General features: G+C 39.6%; 1 protein-coding gene across 1 annotated transcript in view; it reads right to left on the minus strand.

Annotated features, from left to right (window-relative positions):
• Window positions 1-18,647, minus strand: part of LOC144971927 (QRFP-like peptide receptor) — a 253,300-nt gene that overhangs the window by 200,761 nt on the left and 33,892 nt on the right. Inside the window, exon 2 of the mRNA XM_078913005.1 lies at window positions 8,276-8,364. The gene's annotated coding sequence lies outside the window, so the exon portion shown is untranslated. The remainder of the gene's footprint in view (window positions 1-8,275; window positions 8,365-18,647) is intronic.

Consider the following 18,647-nt stretch of genomic DNA (forward strand, 5'->3'; position numbering starts at 1 on the left):
ATTTAACTCTTTATCTCCTTAAGAATTATATTTTTTCTTCGTAATAAAAATTTTTTTGGACTGAATCTCATATTTCTGATATTATGATTATACACATTTTCACAACATACTCCCCTCCCCACCCCCATCGGACATAACACTATTTCTCTGAGATGGTTGATCAGTTATCTGCCTTTGAAACTTCTTATTATTTATTATAACCTTAACTAATCTTGGGCATTTATACAGAGTAATATCCGCTAAACGTGCTCAAAGCGCTTTACAATGTGCCCCTAGCTAACAGCAACATTTATTATTAAGAACTAGACACGACGCCTCTTAGACGATATTACATTTGTATTCGGACTTTTACACAACAACGCGGTTATCGGTCGAGTGCTTATTTTACACCTGAGTAGGGTGAAAGAATGTGAATAAAGAGCCTTTTCCAAGGACTCAACTATGCGCCGCTCAGAGCAGGACTCGAACCCTGAACCACCCCGTCCGAAGGTGAGTGTCATATCACAAGATAACATAGCCGTTGTACATCTTTCATCGTGAGTCTACAAAATCACATTTCAACAGCTTTAGGTCGTATTTATTTATTTATTTATTTATTTGTTCATTTATTATCTAAAAATTTTCCAAAAACGCATATCGAATAAAACGCACCCAAGAAAAAGCAATGAAATTCTACAGGTAAGTCAGAATTCCGGAGTCTCGATTTCTCCTTGTGATACAAGGCGGAAAAGGTCTTCGGGTTGTAAAGTCATATATAAAGGCGTAACATTTGATAGGAATCCGAGACCACATGTCTGTGCGATCATGGCGAGATATCCAGTCACATTATACAACTCCCAACTGGCACATTGCAAGGTGAGAATGAAGCAATAGTTTGGATTGAGGGTAAAACTCGTGATTGTTTACCTATTTATCTATATTTGTTTTTAATTTATCAATTTTATTTGTTCTATTGTTGATGTATTTGGGTGTCTATTTATTTATTTATTTATTTGATTTATTCTTCCTTTGGATAGATGGGAAATCATCAATGTGCAACTTGAGCAAAGAATGTGATGGTGAAGAAGAAGAAGAAGAAGAAGAAGAAGAAGAAGAAGAAGAAGAAGAAGAAGAAGAAGAAGAAGAGGGGTGAGGAGAATGAGGAAGAGGAAAAGGGGAGAAGGAGGACGGTGAGGTGTGAGTGTGAGAGAGATAGAAGAAAAGGAGAAGGGAAGGAGGGGGCCAGGAGAGTAGGAGGATGAGTTGCGGTGTGTGTGAGTGAAAGAAGTTTGCAAGAGAAGGAGAGAGGAAGACGAGGAGGAGTTGGGGTGTGAGTGTGAGAGATTTGCAGGAGAAAGAGAAGATGAAGGGGGAACAGAGGCTGCAGTAGGAGGATGATTGGAGGAATGGGAAATGATGGAAACAAAATAGAGAATAAAAGTTAATCGCCTCAATTTGGAAACAATCTTGGCATATACACATATTTTTTTATTATGCATAAACAAAACATTAACATAGTCGGCCGATGTGAATGCACAATCTAGGTCGTAGTTTTATGACCTTTTTCGGTTGTGCCTTCATATTTTAAGATTTTCTTCGAGTGTAATTGTGTTTTTTTTTCTTTGTACTATCTATAATTCATAGGAGGGTATGGTGTGATTGTTTAATAGTTTATGTCAAAGCTTCGGTACCCAACAAATATATAATTTGCGCGAATGAATATATTATAAAATTAAAAAGTGGGAGTTGTGGATGCGCGCGCGCGTAGACAGAAAGAGAGAGAGAGAGAGAGAGAGAGAGAGAGAGAGAGAGAGAGAGAGAGAGAGGAAGGGAGCGATAATAAACTTCAACAGTCGTAACGTCACGTCCCTCGTAACGACGCATGGTAACTTAGTAACTGGCTCTAAAAACAATGGCGGACGCCCTTATGAAATATTTCTCCGACGAGCATAAAAGCGTATCCAGAGGAAAAAAACCATTATAAATCTGATCATGTTTTGACTTTTACACATTCTGATCACAAGACATATGCAATGTTTTAGCCAGCATGAAGAATAAAAAGTACCGATTTTCTTTGTTTAGAACCAGATGGCCGATGTTGCTGGGCGACGTGACATCAGACTATTGAATCCAATTAAGGAGAGATCGGGGATGGGGGATAGTTTAAGAGAGAAAAAGAGTGTATGTGTGTGTTTTGTACGATTGTGGGTATACTTGAATTCCTGATTTTTCAATGATTGATGATAAAATGCACGCAAACTTCTCTTAAGATTTTCCGAGATACATTCTCAATATTAGAGCAATTCACCATTATTTTCCCCATCTGCTAATGTACTTTCTTTGTGGCGGTGTCTGTGTTTGTGTGTGTGTGGGGGGGGGGGGGTGAACTTTCATCGCTCTAGGTAGTTTAAAAATCCGCTATCTGGACACATATTATTATTATCTTACAAATAATTAAATCCTTTGTGGACAAAGAAAGAAACATTACAATGCTCTCCCCACACAGGACTGGTATAGATAGTATGCGCTTGGCTAAGAAGCTCATAACATTGCCATCCGGAAGTATAACGGACCATCACACAAAACTGTGTGTATCCATGAACGTTTATAGTCGGGTTAATACAGTTCAGTGAGCATTACTCATAAACGCGGATGGCAAAAAACAATAACAAAGACCTGAATGACGTCATCTGCATACTATCTATATCGGTGTGATTTTGTGAGTTTTTTGTTCACTAGTAGAAATCATCGAGCCCTAAAAGTGTTTGCATGTGTCCTGTCCTCTTAAAAGTATTCACTGTGCTGGTTACAACTAAGGGACATAAATCTGTGATAACCGCATTCACTTATAGAGAGTATACGCTTGGCTAGGAAGCTCACAACATTGCCATCTGAAAGTATATAACGGACCAACACACAAAACTATGTGTAACCTTAAACGTTTATAGTCTGGTTAATACAGTTTAGTGAGAAATACTCATAAACGCGGATGGCAAAAAAAAACAATAACAAAGACCAGACTGGCGTCAACTTCATTCTATCTATAGATAGTATGCGCTTGGTTAGGAAGCTCACAACATTGCCATCTGGAAGTATAACGGACCAACACACAAAACTAGATGTCTATGTGTAACCTTAAACGTTTATAATCTGGTTAATACAGTTGAGTGAGAATTAAATCATAAACGCGGATAGCAAAAATAAATAACAAAGACCTGAGTGACGTCAACTTTATACTATCTATACATCTTTTGAAATTCTACAGTAGCCTTCGTAAACTCGACACTAACCGAAACAGTTTCAGAGTGATAACATTTTATTTTCTAGTCTAAATATATGCCGGTGGTCAAGAAAGATCATCCATCCTCGCTCGTAATGCTAATAATCTGCCTATACACCCTACTACTAAAATAGTTATGCCACCTTATGATTCAATATGTAACCTTTTCCTCCATAGGGCTGATCAGAATATACACTTCCAATGATTTTGGAACCGGAAAAGTAGCAGGTGTGACGTCACGACTTTTCCGCACTATTGTGACAATAGAAGATGTTCTATTATTATTGTCATTATATTATATCATTTCTGGGAGCGAAGTGACCGACTGGTTAAGGCATTGCACTTTGACCAGGAAGGTCCTGGGGTTCGAGCCCCGCTTCAGGGACTTTCGTCTTTTTTTTCCTTGGGCAGGATCATCAACCCCCAATAGGCTTCAACAGCCGTGACGTCAATTCCCTCGTAATGACGCATAGTAACGTAGTAAATGGTTCTAAACTATCGGAACAATGGCGGACGCCCTTATGAAATACTACACCGACGAGCATAAAAGTGTATCCAGAGAAGAAAAACATAAATCTGATCATGTTTTGACTTTTATACATTCTGATCACATGACATGTGATAAAGTTCTAGCCAGCATGAAGAGTAAAAAGTACATATTTTCTTTGTTTAGAACCAAGCTGCTCGTTGCTGGGCGGACGTGACATCAGACTATTGAATCCTATTCGCTCACTTGGACAAAATGGGTGATTCCTGTTTACATCAGACATCTTGTTTGATGAATTATCTATATTCCTTCGTGAAATGCTTATGCGACGATACCTTATGATGTCGTGGCGGAAGGCCATAAAAAACGTAATTTAAAAAAATAATCTCATTATTATTTTAGCTATGCATCAATACCTTGGAACAAGAGTACCTACCCACAAGTAGATGTATTTCAGGAAACCAGATTATATATGGATTAGGGTCGGGGAACGTTATGCGTCTACGCTCACGAAAGGAGGAGCAATCGAGTCGTTATTTGTTTACAGATGAGCATAACATGTTTTATAAACATTGGCGAAAGGAAGGAGGCTGACGGAAAGTTTACGATGTCGTTCAACTGTTTATTTTGGTTATTACGTGAGATGTTCTAGATTTACGATCACTTCAATCTAAAGGTGAGAGGCTGACAGTGGATTTTTGTTTCCAATAAATGTCAGTTGGTTGTCGCTTCACGTCATTTTATTGGATTGGAGGGGGAGAGGGGAGGGGCGGGGGGGGGGGGGGGGGAGGGGGAAGAAAGTAGTGTTTTATTGGGGGAGGGGGGGGGGGGTTCGACATGAATACGTTTATTTAATAACTTTTGCAGAGTTTTATGATTTTCTGTGGCCCAAGAGAAGGCATTCCCGATTTACTGATTTGTCAAAGAAATTGTAAGGTGAAATTGAAAAAAAAAGGAGTCCTTCAGATTATTAGGCCCATGGAGCTTGAGTTTATTCCGGTTTCGATTGCATGAAAAGGACAATAGCATTTGCTTAATTTCTTTAGGATACTTCCGTCCATATATAAAGTTCCCGGCTACCCAATCACTGCTGTGTGGTTGGGGAGAGGGGATCAGAAAAAAATATCGACTTTACCATAGATCAATTTAGGTGTCTTTGCTTGTGAGGAAAGTGCTTTATCAACTAAGCTATCGATATCCCCGTAGGATGAGATAAGTTAAGATAAGTTTGCTACGCAGTTAATAAAGACTATCTCAGATGCAAGAGACTATTAAATCTCACGCACAAACTACGCAAAGTACGAAAAAGTTTCATGATATTTTGATTATGAAAGGTGGCGAGAAAATAATTAATAAATTATAATTTATCTTTTATGATTTTATAAATATGATGGTGAAAGTTGTTATTAGTTCTGTATGTCACTGTCATACAATCAAGTTTTATCATGCCCCCCCCCCCTTTCCAAATAAATAGTGTAAAAAATTTTTTCATAAAAATTAAAGCCAACAACGTTATTCTTTAAACGCAATTATTTTAGAAATCTTCAGAATTTATAAAAATAAATTACTGAATTCAAATTAAACCAATCTCAGTTTCATATCAACGGGTGTTGATACTTTTTTGAACACCACCGACAAGTGGCGTAGAAGTAATAAATTATAATCAAAGATGTTTGAAATAAAAACTACAAGGAAATAATGTAAAAAAAAATTAAATAGTTTTAATGCAACTTGTGAAATATTAAATGATTCATTTCAGTATTGACATAGACTATATACTGAAATTGCAATGAATAGGCTAATTCATTTCAGACACGCGCTTGGGAAGTATCAAATATCCACTGCTACCCGACTCCAATGTCGTTCTTCAAAAATGAGGTGTGGGGAAAATTGTTAACATCTCCCGGAGGCTCTGCACCTATAATATATATGAGTGTTGGTATGTACTTGTAGAAACGAGAGTGCTTTATTTAGAGCATAGACTATAAAATGAATGAAAACACATTTTTTTGTTTTAAAATGTGTTTATATATATATATAATATATATATATATATATATATTATATATATATATATATATATATATATAATGCAAATTTTCACTCACATTTTTGTGGCCGAGACGACTCGTTTCTGTGTTTTTTACACTTCTTCAGTCTAAAAAAAACACACACAAAAAAAAACAACAAAAAACAACAAAAAAAAACACAGAAACGAGTCGTCTCGGCCACAAAAAGGTGAGTGAAAATTTGCATTATTTATTAGCTCTAACCACCATTATCGAGCACTTTCGTACCTACAAGTACCCACCAACACTCATAAATATATATTATATATATATATATATATATATATATATATATATATATATATATATATATATATATATAAACATTTTAAGTATAATTATTATTACTCCGACAGATCTGTTTCTTGTCACTGGGACAATCTACTGGAAGTGTTGATTGTCTCAGTGACAAGAAACAGATCTCTAGGAGTAATAATAATTATACTTAAAATGTTTATAAATAGCTCCTTTTATCAAAAAGTTGAGCACTATTATTTCATGGTTTTTGCTTTTATTATATATATATATATATATATATATATATATATATATATATATATTATATATATATCCTCTATCCATATATCTATCTATTTATCTATCCATCCACCCATCTATCTATCTATCTATGCGTATCTCTCCATCTGATCTACATATCTATCGATTTATCTATTTATCTATACATAATATTATATATCTATATACGTCATCTCTCTCTCTCTCTCTCTCTCTCTCTCTCTCCCTCTCTCTCTCTCTCTCTCTCTCTCTCTCTCTCTCTCTCTCTCTCTGAATGGCTTTCTGAATCTCTATAGTACATAAAAAACAAGTTCTACATCAACTCACAACTCACCAGTTTTAAACACCACACCACATTCACCCTCGCTCCTAATTTCCCAACTATACACATACTTGTAGAAGAATCTGTCTATTAAATTATGATAAAACACGAATATCAATTATCATATCATGACGCCTGTTAAAACTCTCATGTTAGAACAAAAAAATAGTTTTCATGGATTTAAGAAATATTCTGATACATTAGTCCGCCAATGTTATTTACCCACAATAAAAACCCACATTCTGCGTTTCTTGAATGGACACTTAGGAGTGGTTGTTATGGACGCGATGTGTCTTTGATGTGGTGTTTTTATTGGTGGTTTGGCACGCGGCGGAAGCCATTTCTATCACATTTGAGTTTAAGTCAAATCCCAGCGCTCCCATTCACCGAGGAATTAGTTTCCTGAGCATTGGTGTTATATATGTCACTGATATACGATTGGATATATATATATATATATATATATATATATATATATATATATATATATATATATTATGGGAATAGGGGCAATATTGAAAAGGAGGAAAGTGATAATTGTTTTGAAAATCATAACAGAGATGAATAATGATAGCAATATACGATAGTGATAGTGATGGTGGTGATAATAATAATAATAATAGTAGTAGTAGTAGTAGTAGTAGTAGTAGTAGTAGTAGTAGTAGTAGTAGTAGCAGTAGTAGTAGTAGAAGTAGTAGTAGTAGCAGTAGTGGTGGTAGTAATATGAGGATGAGGAGTAGGAGGGGTGTATTCGTAGCATTAGTAGTAGTAGTAGTAGTAGTAGTAGTAGTAGTAGTAGTAGTAGTAGTAGTAGTAGTAGTAGTAGTAGTAGTAGTAGTAGTAGTAGTAGTGGTAGTAAAAGTAATATGAGGAGGAGGAGGGGTGTATTCGTAGTAGTAGTAAATTTGAAACACTTCAATTCCACCTTTCAATTGTTGTTCTGATAGGTTCTCTCTTAACTAATTTGCCGCAGGTACGCTAAAAAAACCCACATTTTAACATTTTTGACCAGAAAACTCTTCTTTTAAATATCGATCGATTAAAATAACTGATCTTGTCAAAAAAAAAATGCCTCCAAGCTGGGATTTCCTTCAAGTGGTAGAAGACATGTTTGAAGTCACAGGTTTTAGAGTTTTTGTCAAGACGAGAGTCATATTAATTGATCGATGTTTGCACGACGAGATTCCTGGACAATTTTTTAATGTGGTTTTTTTTTTCAGAGGACGGCAGCTCTGGCAGTAAAAAAATTAATAAATAAACTTGAGCTTTTATATAGAGCAATATCCACTAAGTGTGTTCAAAGCGATTTACAAAGGGTCCTGACCAACAGGAACATTTAACATGTAGGACGTGACATGACGCCTGCTTGGCGATATTACAAATTTTCGAACAGAGACAACGCTCTTATCGGCCATGTACTCATATTACACCTGAGTCTGGTGAGAGAATGTGAGTAAAGAGCCTTTTCCAAGGACTCAACTATGCGCTGGGCGAGGCTCGAACCCAGAACCTTCCGATCCGAAAACGATTGTCATACCACAAGACCACATAGGCGTACTGTACATACGACTAATACTACTACCAATACCACTATTACCACAACCATCGCTATCAATACTTACGACTTCAGATCAAAAAGGACATCGTCCGCCGTCCAATGTGATGATCAACGATAATTCCAGTGTGTGCGTTAGCTTTTTATAGGATTTCCCTGTAGACGAAGAAATAATGAACTGTGAACGTCCTTTGCAAAAAAAATAATGTTTAAATGATTATCCGTTATTTCTGATTAAGCTGAACTCGGGTGCGAAATTAATACCTGACCGTTAACATTAACAGCGTTGACTCTGTCGGGGGAAAAATGTAATATCGCGTAACAGGCCCAATGTCCAATTCTGCGTGTTCAGTGTTGCTAATGACTAAGACCCCTTGTAAAGCTTTGAGTACGTTAAGTGCACATTGCTCAAAACACTCTGTTTTTAAGGGTTAAAAAATGAATCACTGAATGTCATGAAAGCCTGGCAAATATAGATACGGAAATAACATAATAACAAGCAATTATTTATCTCTATAGACCCTTAAAATCCGGTCTGAGTTTATCCCTTGTTCTTTTGCGTTTACCAAAAATCAACAATTCTTTCTACCCGTTAGACCAATCGCTAGTGTTCTATAATGCAGTGTTCCATCAGTTCTACCAGACCTAGTTTCACAATCAGGTTAACGAACAGAGAGGGGGGGGGGGGATATCCGGGATTCAAACAGGTTCCTTTGAACGAGAGGTGGATCCTCTGTTAACATAATAACCCACCCCCCCCCCCACCCCCAATAGGGATAACTTAACTCCAGTATTCTGCTTGCTATTGTGAGTAATCAATCCAAAGAACGCTGGGTGGTTGTTATTTTAGAACTATTATTTTTTCTTTAACTTTTTTCCCTTTTATTTACCAGGCAATGTACTCTAACGAGTGCCCTACTTTACACAATTAAACATGTCTTGCACCAGATTCTGTTTATTTCTTACTCAAATTCCCTTTCCGTAGACATTTGTCACATTGACAAGATTTGCTCTTTTTTATGTTGGTGAAATAGATCGAGACAAGATGTGTGTGTGTGTGTGTGTGTGTGTGTGTGTGTGTGTGAGGGGGGGGAGGAGGGGGATCAAAGGATCCGTGTACCCTTGTACTCAAATCAGAACGAATTCCCAAACAGGACGCGACCTTGAGAAAGGCTGCATTGGGAACGATTCGACATTCTAAAAACATATATAATTTATTTATTCTATTTTGTCTATAACTTCAAAACACTTTGTTGACTCAGATTAAAGTTTATATGATATTTTAAAGACAATTTGACCTCAAGATCATCTACTTTATCAATTGCCTCAGCTGGTAAATCGTTTGAATGTAGGAAAAATAATAAAATGACCACGAAGTTTCATAAAACAATATCAAAAGCCAAGCAAAAATTGGTAATCGTCGGTTAAAGAGTTAAAGAAAAGCTGATTTCCCAAATATTTATATAGATAAACACTAGCAATAGTATGGAAATCACCAATGTAACCGATTAATCTTACCTTAGCCAGATATTAGTCCACATTATCTGTTTTCGTTTATTAAATTGAAGCCTACATTCAATTTCACATTGCTATTTATCCTTAGTCAGAGAGTACTCTACAACCTCAATCAGTTTCGTTTGAATGTCCGGGGAAAAAATAAAATCACCACAAAGTTTCATAAAACGAATAAATATACCGAAGCTACGTATCAATAGCAAAAGCCGTGTAAAAATTGGTAATGGTCGTTTTAGAGGATAAGAAGCTGATTTTCAAAATATTTATATAGATGAACTTTAACAATAATATGCAATTCACAACAATTTTACTTCAGCCTTAGAATACTTCAAAAACTCAATCAGTTGTTTGAATGTCCAGAAAAAAATCATATAGCCATTCATGAACACTCAAACAGGTTGTTCTGATGATTGAAAAATATATTTAAATTTCTTTGTTTACATAGAGATAAATACAACTTCCTAAGTTTAGACATGATTGTAAGATAAACTGCGATACGTTAATCTTTCTGATCACGACGAATCCTAAGGAGGTTGGCCATTAGTCATTTTATCAATATAAGGATCATCAGAAGACACAGGATAATTTCCAATCAAAATCAGATTTGGTTCAAAGTCTGACTCTTACTCTCATTCACAAGAACGAATCATGTTGACGTGGTTACCTGCCATCATATATTCTATCCTTATCACACTTATACCATGTGGTTTCTAACAAAAGGCTTTATATGATTATCTTGAATACGTTATCATCCTCTTCTTCTTCTAGGTTCCATGCTGGTCCAGGCTTCGGATACTGCATGAATTATCTCTTTCCATCCTCCCTGTCTCTTGCTTTTCAAACAGCTCTTGGATTGTTAGGTTGGTGAAGCCTTCAGTTGGTCTATGAGTGTTTTTCTTTGTCTCCCCGGGCGCGTTTACCAGGTATTTTTCCACAACTTGCCAGGTATTCATTCTTATCTTTCCTTACTATGTGTCCGAAAAAGGATAGTTGTCGATCGCTATTAAGGGCATTCGTTTCTTTGTTGGTATGTTTGTTTTAGCACTTCTTCGTTCGTTTTGTGTGCAGTATACGATATTCTCTGCATCCTTCTCAAGCACCACATTTCAAAAGCTTCAATGTCATCATATCGTTATCATATCAAACCAATATTTTACTTTCCAGATGGTTGCATTAATAGAGAATATGTCAATCACTAAAATGACTATAGTACAACTTACTCCCCTTGCGTTCAGTGCCCGAAACGTTCCGTGTTTGGGACTTTGTTCTTCTTTTTAAAGCTGTTTTATTCATATTTGTTTATCGCTTTTATAAACAATGTAGAGTTTAATGAATCGATGTCAGATGTGAGTGTTAAATGCTAGTCGTATTGATGAAGGAAAAGAGGTGATTCGAAATCATCCTTAAACTATTTAGGGCTGTTTGGTCCGATATTGTGTGTACAGCTGATTTTATTAATTTTATTCCAGCAAAAGTTATAAGATAATATGTGATATATGTGGTCTTGTATTAGGACACTCGCCTTCGTATCGCAAGAACCTAATTTTGAACCCCGCTTTAAGCGGCGCATGGTTAAGTCCTTGAAAAAGATTCTGTATTCACATTCTCTCACCGTACTCGGGTGAAAAATGAGTGCCTGACCATTAACAGCGTCGTCTCTGTCGGAAAATAAATTGTAATATCGTCAGGTCTCGCGTCCTACAAGTTTCGTGTTGCTGTTAGCCAGGGACCCTTTGAAAGGCGATTTGAGCACGTTAAATGGTATAGCCCTATATTCTTTTTCTTTAAACGCTCAAAGAATATTATCGGAAGCGAATCTTAACGTGCGTTTCTTTTTTTCTTCAAATTTCTTTACTCTCTCTCTCTCTCTCTCTCTCTCTCTCTCTCTCTCTCTGTCTCTCTCTCTCTCCTTGAGAAGTTGAGACATACAGAGCCTATAATATTAGGCATAATTTGCTCACATTCTTAATTCTTATATCATACTTTTCTTGTTAACACATGAATCTGTGTCAGCCTAGGAATTTCACACCAGGCCTACATCAACCCTTTGCAAATGTCTCAGGTAAAGCTAGTTCAGGCGATGACGAAATGTTGCATGATTATAAACCGTACGCCATGGCACATGGGCTGTAATCAACTGGTTTACTGTCGTACTATGGAAAGACAAGTATTTTAAACTTTGGCCAGAAAACTCGACCTTCAAATATCGACCTATTTAAATAACCCTCATCTTGGCAAAAACTCTCAAACCCGGGACCTCTCAGGGTTTCAGAGTTTTTGCCAAGATGAGGGTCATTTAATGGATCGATATTTAAAGGGCGAGTTTTCTGGCCAAATTTTAAATAATATGCGTTTTTCCAGAGTACGATAATTAACTGGTTAACTAAATCTTATCTCATAACAGTTATAAATTGGACAGTAGTTGACTCACTCATCCGACGAACTTGAAAGCAATAGGTGTAAATATGGATAGTGCGCGGAAATCACAATCATAAAATATGCCCCATAAAATATGCTTGTGACTATGAACTCTCTCTCTCTCTCTCTCTCTCTCTCTCTCTCTCTCTCTCTCTCTCTCTCTCTCTCTCTAAAATAATTTATCCGTTACTCTTTTCCAAACTCAATACAAACACAAGAGCAAACATTCATACTGACATAGAACAATGACAATCTTCCAATGTATGGCATTACTGATTCTTACAAATTATACATTCAAATTTAGCTTTATTTGAGCTAAAATAACAAATACTGATCGGCTTACTATGTGAATAATGAGTACTAAGTTGCTAGAGTTTGTGGACGATAAAAAGTATTGAACAAAAAAAAAAAAGAAGAAAAACAGCTTCAAAAAAGAAAAGAATACAAATAACGTTTTGGGCTCAAATCCCTCTAAAGTCAACAACAAAATTAATTAAAATAGCGATACCTCACGTAAAAACCAGATCGATTATCTGAATATTAAGGGCTAAACCACACCGGAAACTGCCGTCTTCTGCCGTCTTCCGGATAAAGACATCGGGCACGGACAACATATTAAGAATAAAAGAGAAGAGCTGCTACACCTACCCATACCAAGCTCGAAAAAAAAACGGCAGAGGACGTCGGAATCTTGGTATGGGTAGGTCTAGTGGCTCTTCTCTTTATTCTTAGTATTTTGTCCGTGCCCGACGTCTTTATCCGGAAAACGGCAGAGGACGGTAGTGCCGGGTCGTCGGAGTCAGTCTCCTGTATTGGTTAACCCTAACTCGTCAACGCAAGAAAACATAGTACAACTGTTACCTACAGCCATTGTTTTAAAAAACACAGCATATGCAATGTTAACCAAATAGCACATAGCGTGTTCTTTAAAAAAAAAAAAACAACCGGGAGTATAGATCAGAGGGGTGTGTCTTTTTTACGAAACCCGCCGAAACCCGCCGAAACCCGCCGAAACCCGCCGAAACCCGCCGAAACCCGCCGAAACCCGATGAAACCCGACGAATCCCGACAAAGTTATGGGAAGTAGGTGGCTGTGGGGAGTGAACCTAGAACTCAGGGAAGTGTACACCATTGGGGAGTGAACCTGGGACTGGGTTTCGGCGGGTTTCGTAAAAAAGAACCAGTGCTTTTTTACGAAACCCGCCGAAACCCGGCGAAACCCGACAATATACAGCTAAGTTATGGGAAGTAGACAACTGTGGGGAGTGAACCCGAGACTCAGGGAAGTGTACACCAGTCGGGAGTGAACCTGAGACTAAGTTTATCGGCCGGTTTCGGCGGGTTTCGTAAAAAAGAATTAGTGCTTTATTACGAAACCCGCCGAAACCCGCCGAAACCCGACAATATCCGGCAAAGTTATGGGAGTTTGGCAACAGTGGGGGGTGATCCTGGGAGTCAGGGAATTGCACACCAGTGGGGAGTTAACCTGGGACTGTGTAAAAAGGATATCAGTGGGAAATAAACCTGGGACTAAAGGGAGATGGATACCATTGAAAGTTGAAGCCGGATATGGGAATTGAGTACCAGAGGAGAATGAACCTGACACTATAGAAGGTGGGCGCCAGTGGGGAGTGAACCTGGGATTCAGGGAATTGCACACCAGTGGGGAGTTAACCTGGGACTGTGTAAAAAGGATATCAGTGGGAAATAAACCTGGGACTAAAGGGAGATGGATACCATTGAAAGTTGAAGCCGGATATGGGAGTTGAGTACCAGAGGAGAATGAACCCGACACTATAGGAGATGGGCGCCAGTGTGGAGTGAACCTGGGACTCAGGGAAGTGCACACCAATTGGGAGTTAACCTTGGACTGTGGGAGATGGATAACTGTGGGTATCCGAGCCGAACTATAGGAGTTGGGTGCCAGAGGAGAATGAACCTGACACTATAGAAGGTGGGCGCCAGTGGGGAGTGAACCTGGGATTCAGGGAATTGCACACCAGTGGGGATTTAACCTGGGAATATGTAAAAAGGATATCAGTGGGAAATAAACCTGGGACTAAAGGGAGATGAATACCATTGAAAGTTGAAGCCGGATATGAGAGTTTGGTACCAGAGGAGAATGAACCTGACACTATAGGAGGTGGACGGCAGTGGGGAGTGAACCTGGGACTATGTAAAAAGGATATGAGTGAGAAATAAACCTGGGACTAAAGGGAGATGAATACCATTGAAAGTTGAAGCCTGATATGAGAGTTTGGTACCAGAGGAGAATGAACCTGACACTATAGGAGGTGGGCGCCAGTGGGGAGTGAACCTGGGACTATGTAAAAAGGATATCAGTGAGAAATAAACCTGGGACTAAAGGGAGATGAATACCATTGAATGTTGAAGCCGGATATGAGAGTTTGGTACCAGAGGAGAATGAACCTGACACTATAGGAGGTGGGCGCCAGTGGGGAGTGAACCTGGGACTATGTAAACAGGATATCAGTGGGAAATAAACCTCGGACTAAAGGGAGATGGATACCATTGAAAGTTGAAGCCGGATATGAAAGCTTGGTACCAGAGGAGAATGAACCTGACACAAAAGGGGGTGGGCGCCAGAGGGGAGTGAACCTGGGACTCAGGGAAGTGCACACCAATTTGGAGTTAACCTGGGACTGTGGGAGATGGATAACTGTGGGTATCCGAGCCGAACTATAGGAGTTGGGTACCAGAGGAGAATGAACCTGACACTATAATAGGTGGGCGCCAGTGGGGAGTGAACCTGGGAGTAAGGGAATTGCACCCCAGTGGGGAGTTAACCTGTGAATATCTAAAAAAGAATATCAGTGGGAAATAAATCCGGCTTCAACTCCCAATGGTATACATCTCCCTTTAGTCCCTGATATATTTCCTACTGATATCCTTTATACATATTCCCAGGTTAACTCCCACTGGTGTGCAATTCCCTGAGTCCCAGGTTCACTCCCCACTGGCGCCCACCCCCTTTTGTGTCAGGTTCATTCTCCTCTGGTACCAAGCTTTTATATCCGGCTTCAACTTTCAATGGAATACATCTCCCTTTAGTCCGAGGTTTATTTCCCACTGATATCCTGTTTACATAGTCCCAGGTTCACTCCCCACTGGCGCCCACCTCCTATAGTGTCAGGTTCAATCTCCTCTGGTACCAAACTCTCATATCCGGCTTCAACATTCAATGGTATTCATCTCCCTTTAGTCCCAGGTTTATTTCTCACTGATATCCTTTTTACATAGTCCCAGGTTCACTCCCCACTGGCGCCCACCTCCTATAGTGTCAGGTTCATTCTCCTCTGGTACCAAACTCTCATATCCGGCTTCAACTTTCAATGGTATTCATCTCCCTTTAGTCCCAGGTTTATTTCTCACTCATATCCTTTTTACATAGTCCCAGGTTCACTCCCCACTGGCGCCCACCCCCTTTTTTGTCAGGTTCATTCTCCTCTGGTACCAAACTCTCATATCCGGCTTCAACTTTCAATGGTATTCATCTCCCTTTAGTCCCAGGTTTATTTCTCACTCATATCCTTTTTACATAGTCCCAGGTTCACTCCCCACTGCCGTCCACCTCCTATAGTGTCAGGTTCATTCTCCTCTGGTACCAAACTCTCATATCCGGCTTCAACTTTCAATGGTATTCATCTCCCTTTAGTCCCTGGTTTATTTCTCACTCATATCCTTTTTACATAGTCCCAGGTTCACTCCCCACTGGCGCCCACCCCCTTTTTGTCAGGTTCATTCTCCTCTGGTACCAAACTCTCATATCCGGCTTCAACTTTCAATGGTATTCATCTCCCTTTAGTCCCAGGTTTATTTCTCACTCATATCCTTTTTACATAGTCCAGGTTCACTCCCCACTGCCGTCCACCTCCTATAGTGTCAGGTTCATTCTCCTCTGGTACCAAACTCTCATATCCGGCTTCAACTTTCAATGGTATTCATCTCCCTTTAGTCCCTGGTTTATTTCCCACTGATATCCTTTTTACATAGTCCCAGGTTCACTCCCCACTGGCGCCCACCTCCTATAGTGTCAGGTTTATCTCTCCTCTGGTACCCAACTCCCAAATCCGGCTTTAACTCCCAATGGTATCCACCTCCCTTTAGTCCCAGATTTATTTCCTACTGATATCCTTTTTACATAGTCCCAGGTTCACTCCCCACTGGCGCCCACCCCCTATAGTGTCAGGTTCATTCTCCTCTGGTACCAAACTTTCATATCCGGTTTCAACTTTCAATGGTATCCATGTCCCTTTAGTCCAAGGTTTATTTCCACTGATATCCTGTTTACATAGTCCCAGGTTCACTCCCCACTGGCGCCCACCCCTATAGTGTCAGGTTCATTCTCCTTGGTACCAAACTTTCATATCCGGTTTCAACTTTCAATGGTATCCATGTCCCTTTAGTCCAAGGTTTATTTCCCACTGATATCCTGTTTACATAGTCCCAGGTTCACTCCCCACTGGCGCCACCCCCTTTTTTTGTCAGGTTCATTCTCCTCTGGTACCAAGCTCTCATATCCGGCTTCAACTTTCAATGGTATTCATCTCCCTTTAGTCACAGGTTTATTTCCCACTGATATCCTGTTTACATAGTCCCAGGTTCACTCCCCACTGGCGCCCACCTCCTTTAGTGTCAGGTTCATTCTCCTCTGGTACCAAACTCTCATACCAAGCTTCAAATTTTAATGGTATCCATCTCCCTTTAGTCCCAGGTTTATTTCCCACTGATATCCTTTTTACATATTCCCAGGTTAAATCCCCACTGGTGTGCAATTCCCTGAATCCCAGGTTCACTCCCCACTGGCGCCCACCTTCTATAGTGTCAGGTTCATTCTCCTCTGGCACCCAACTCCTATAGTTCGGCTCGGATACCCACAGTTATCCATCTCCCACAGTCCAAGGTTAACTCCCAATTGGTGTGCACTTCCCTGAGTCCCAGGTTCACTCCACACTGGCGCCCATCTCCTATAGTGTCGGGTTCATTCTCCTCTGGTACTCAACTCCCATATCCGGCTTCAACTTTCAATGGTATCCATCTCCCTTTAGTCCCAGGTTTATTTCCCACTGATATCCTTTTTACACAGTCCCAGGTTAACTCCCCACTGGTGTGCAATTCCCTGAATCCCAGGTTCACTCCCCACTGCGCCCCACCTTCTATAGTGTCAGGTTCATTCTCCTCTGGTACTCAATTCCCATATCCGGCTTCAACTTTCAATGGTATCCATCTCCCTTTAGTCCCAGGTTTATTTCCCACTGATATCCTTTTTACACAGTCCCAGGTTAACTCCCCACTGGTGTGCAATTCCCTGACTCCCAGGATCACCCCCCACTGTTGCCAAACTCCCATAACTTTGCCGGATATTGTCGGGTTTCGGCGGGTTTCGGCGGGTTTCGTAATAAAGCACTAATTCTTTTTTACGAAACCCGCCGAAACCGGCCGATAAACTTAGTCTCAGGTTCACTCCCGACTGGTGTACACTTCCCTGAGTCTCGGGTTCACTCCCCACAGTTGTCTACTTCCCATAACTTTGCTGTATATTGTCGGGTTTCGCCGGGTTTCGCCGGGTTTCGGCGGGTTTCGTAAAAAAGCACTGGTTCTTTTTTACGAAACCCGCCGAAACCCAGTCCCAGGTTCACTCCCCAATGGTGTACACTTCCCTGAGTTCTAGGTTCACTCCCCACAGCCACCTACTTCCCATAACTTTGTCGGGATTCGTCGGGTTTCATCGGGTTTCGGCGGGTTTCGGCGGGTTTCGGCGGGTTTCGGCGGGTTTCGGCGGGTTTCGTAAAAAAGACACACCGGATCAGAGACTATAATAATTTTTTCAGTTATATTTCATAAACTAAATGCTTTACTGATGACATAATATAAAAAGCGTTCCCTAGATTCCCATCATTGGACATGAAAAAAAATATTGGTGTCTTGAAAGAGACCATCTAATCGCATGTGTTGGTGTTTGAACTCGGGGAAACTTATTTTCAAGTAAAAGGTAGTGGACACGTTATCATTTACCACTATAACACATAATATTATGTTATTTTGTCACATCTGTTTACATCTTTATCATTTTGTAGTTTTCATTCTTTTTCTTTTCATTTCATGTACGCCTAGCGGGGAAGAATGTTAAGCAGCTTTCATCATCCACTTCAATCCGTCTGTCTGTTCGGAACGCTTCGGGCTATCTAAACTCAACGTTTCAGTTCTGTTATTTATTAGCTAAGACCTGTAACCAAATATTTCACAATTTCGTGACTTTCCCAATAAATTCCAATATTTTATGGAATGAAACACATTTTGGAGTACTGATAAACACGTTTCCTTCTCTTTTCTTGTTTTTATTTTTGTCTGTGTGGGTGTTATTCAAATGTCTAATTAAACAGCGTGGCTCAGCGGTAGGGTCTTTGCTTCCTACTAAGGTACTAAGTTCGATCAACCGCCGCTGCGTTGTGTGGCCTTGAGCAAGTCACCTCGCCCTAGCTCAG

The sequence above is a fragment of the Berghia stephanieae genome, chromosome 1, assembly GCF_034508935.2.
Source record: "Berghia stephanieae isolate SIO BIC M18660-M18661 chromosome 1, UCSD_Bste_1.3, whole genome shotgun sequence".
NCBI lineage: Eukaryota > Metazoa > Mollusca > Gastropoda > Nudibranchia > Aeolidiidae > Berghia > Berghia stephanieae.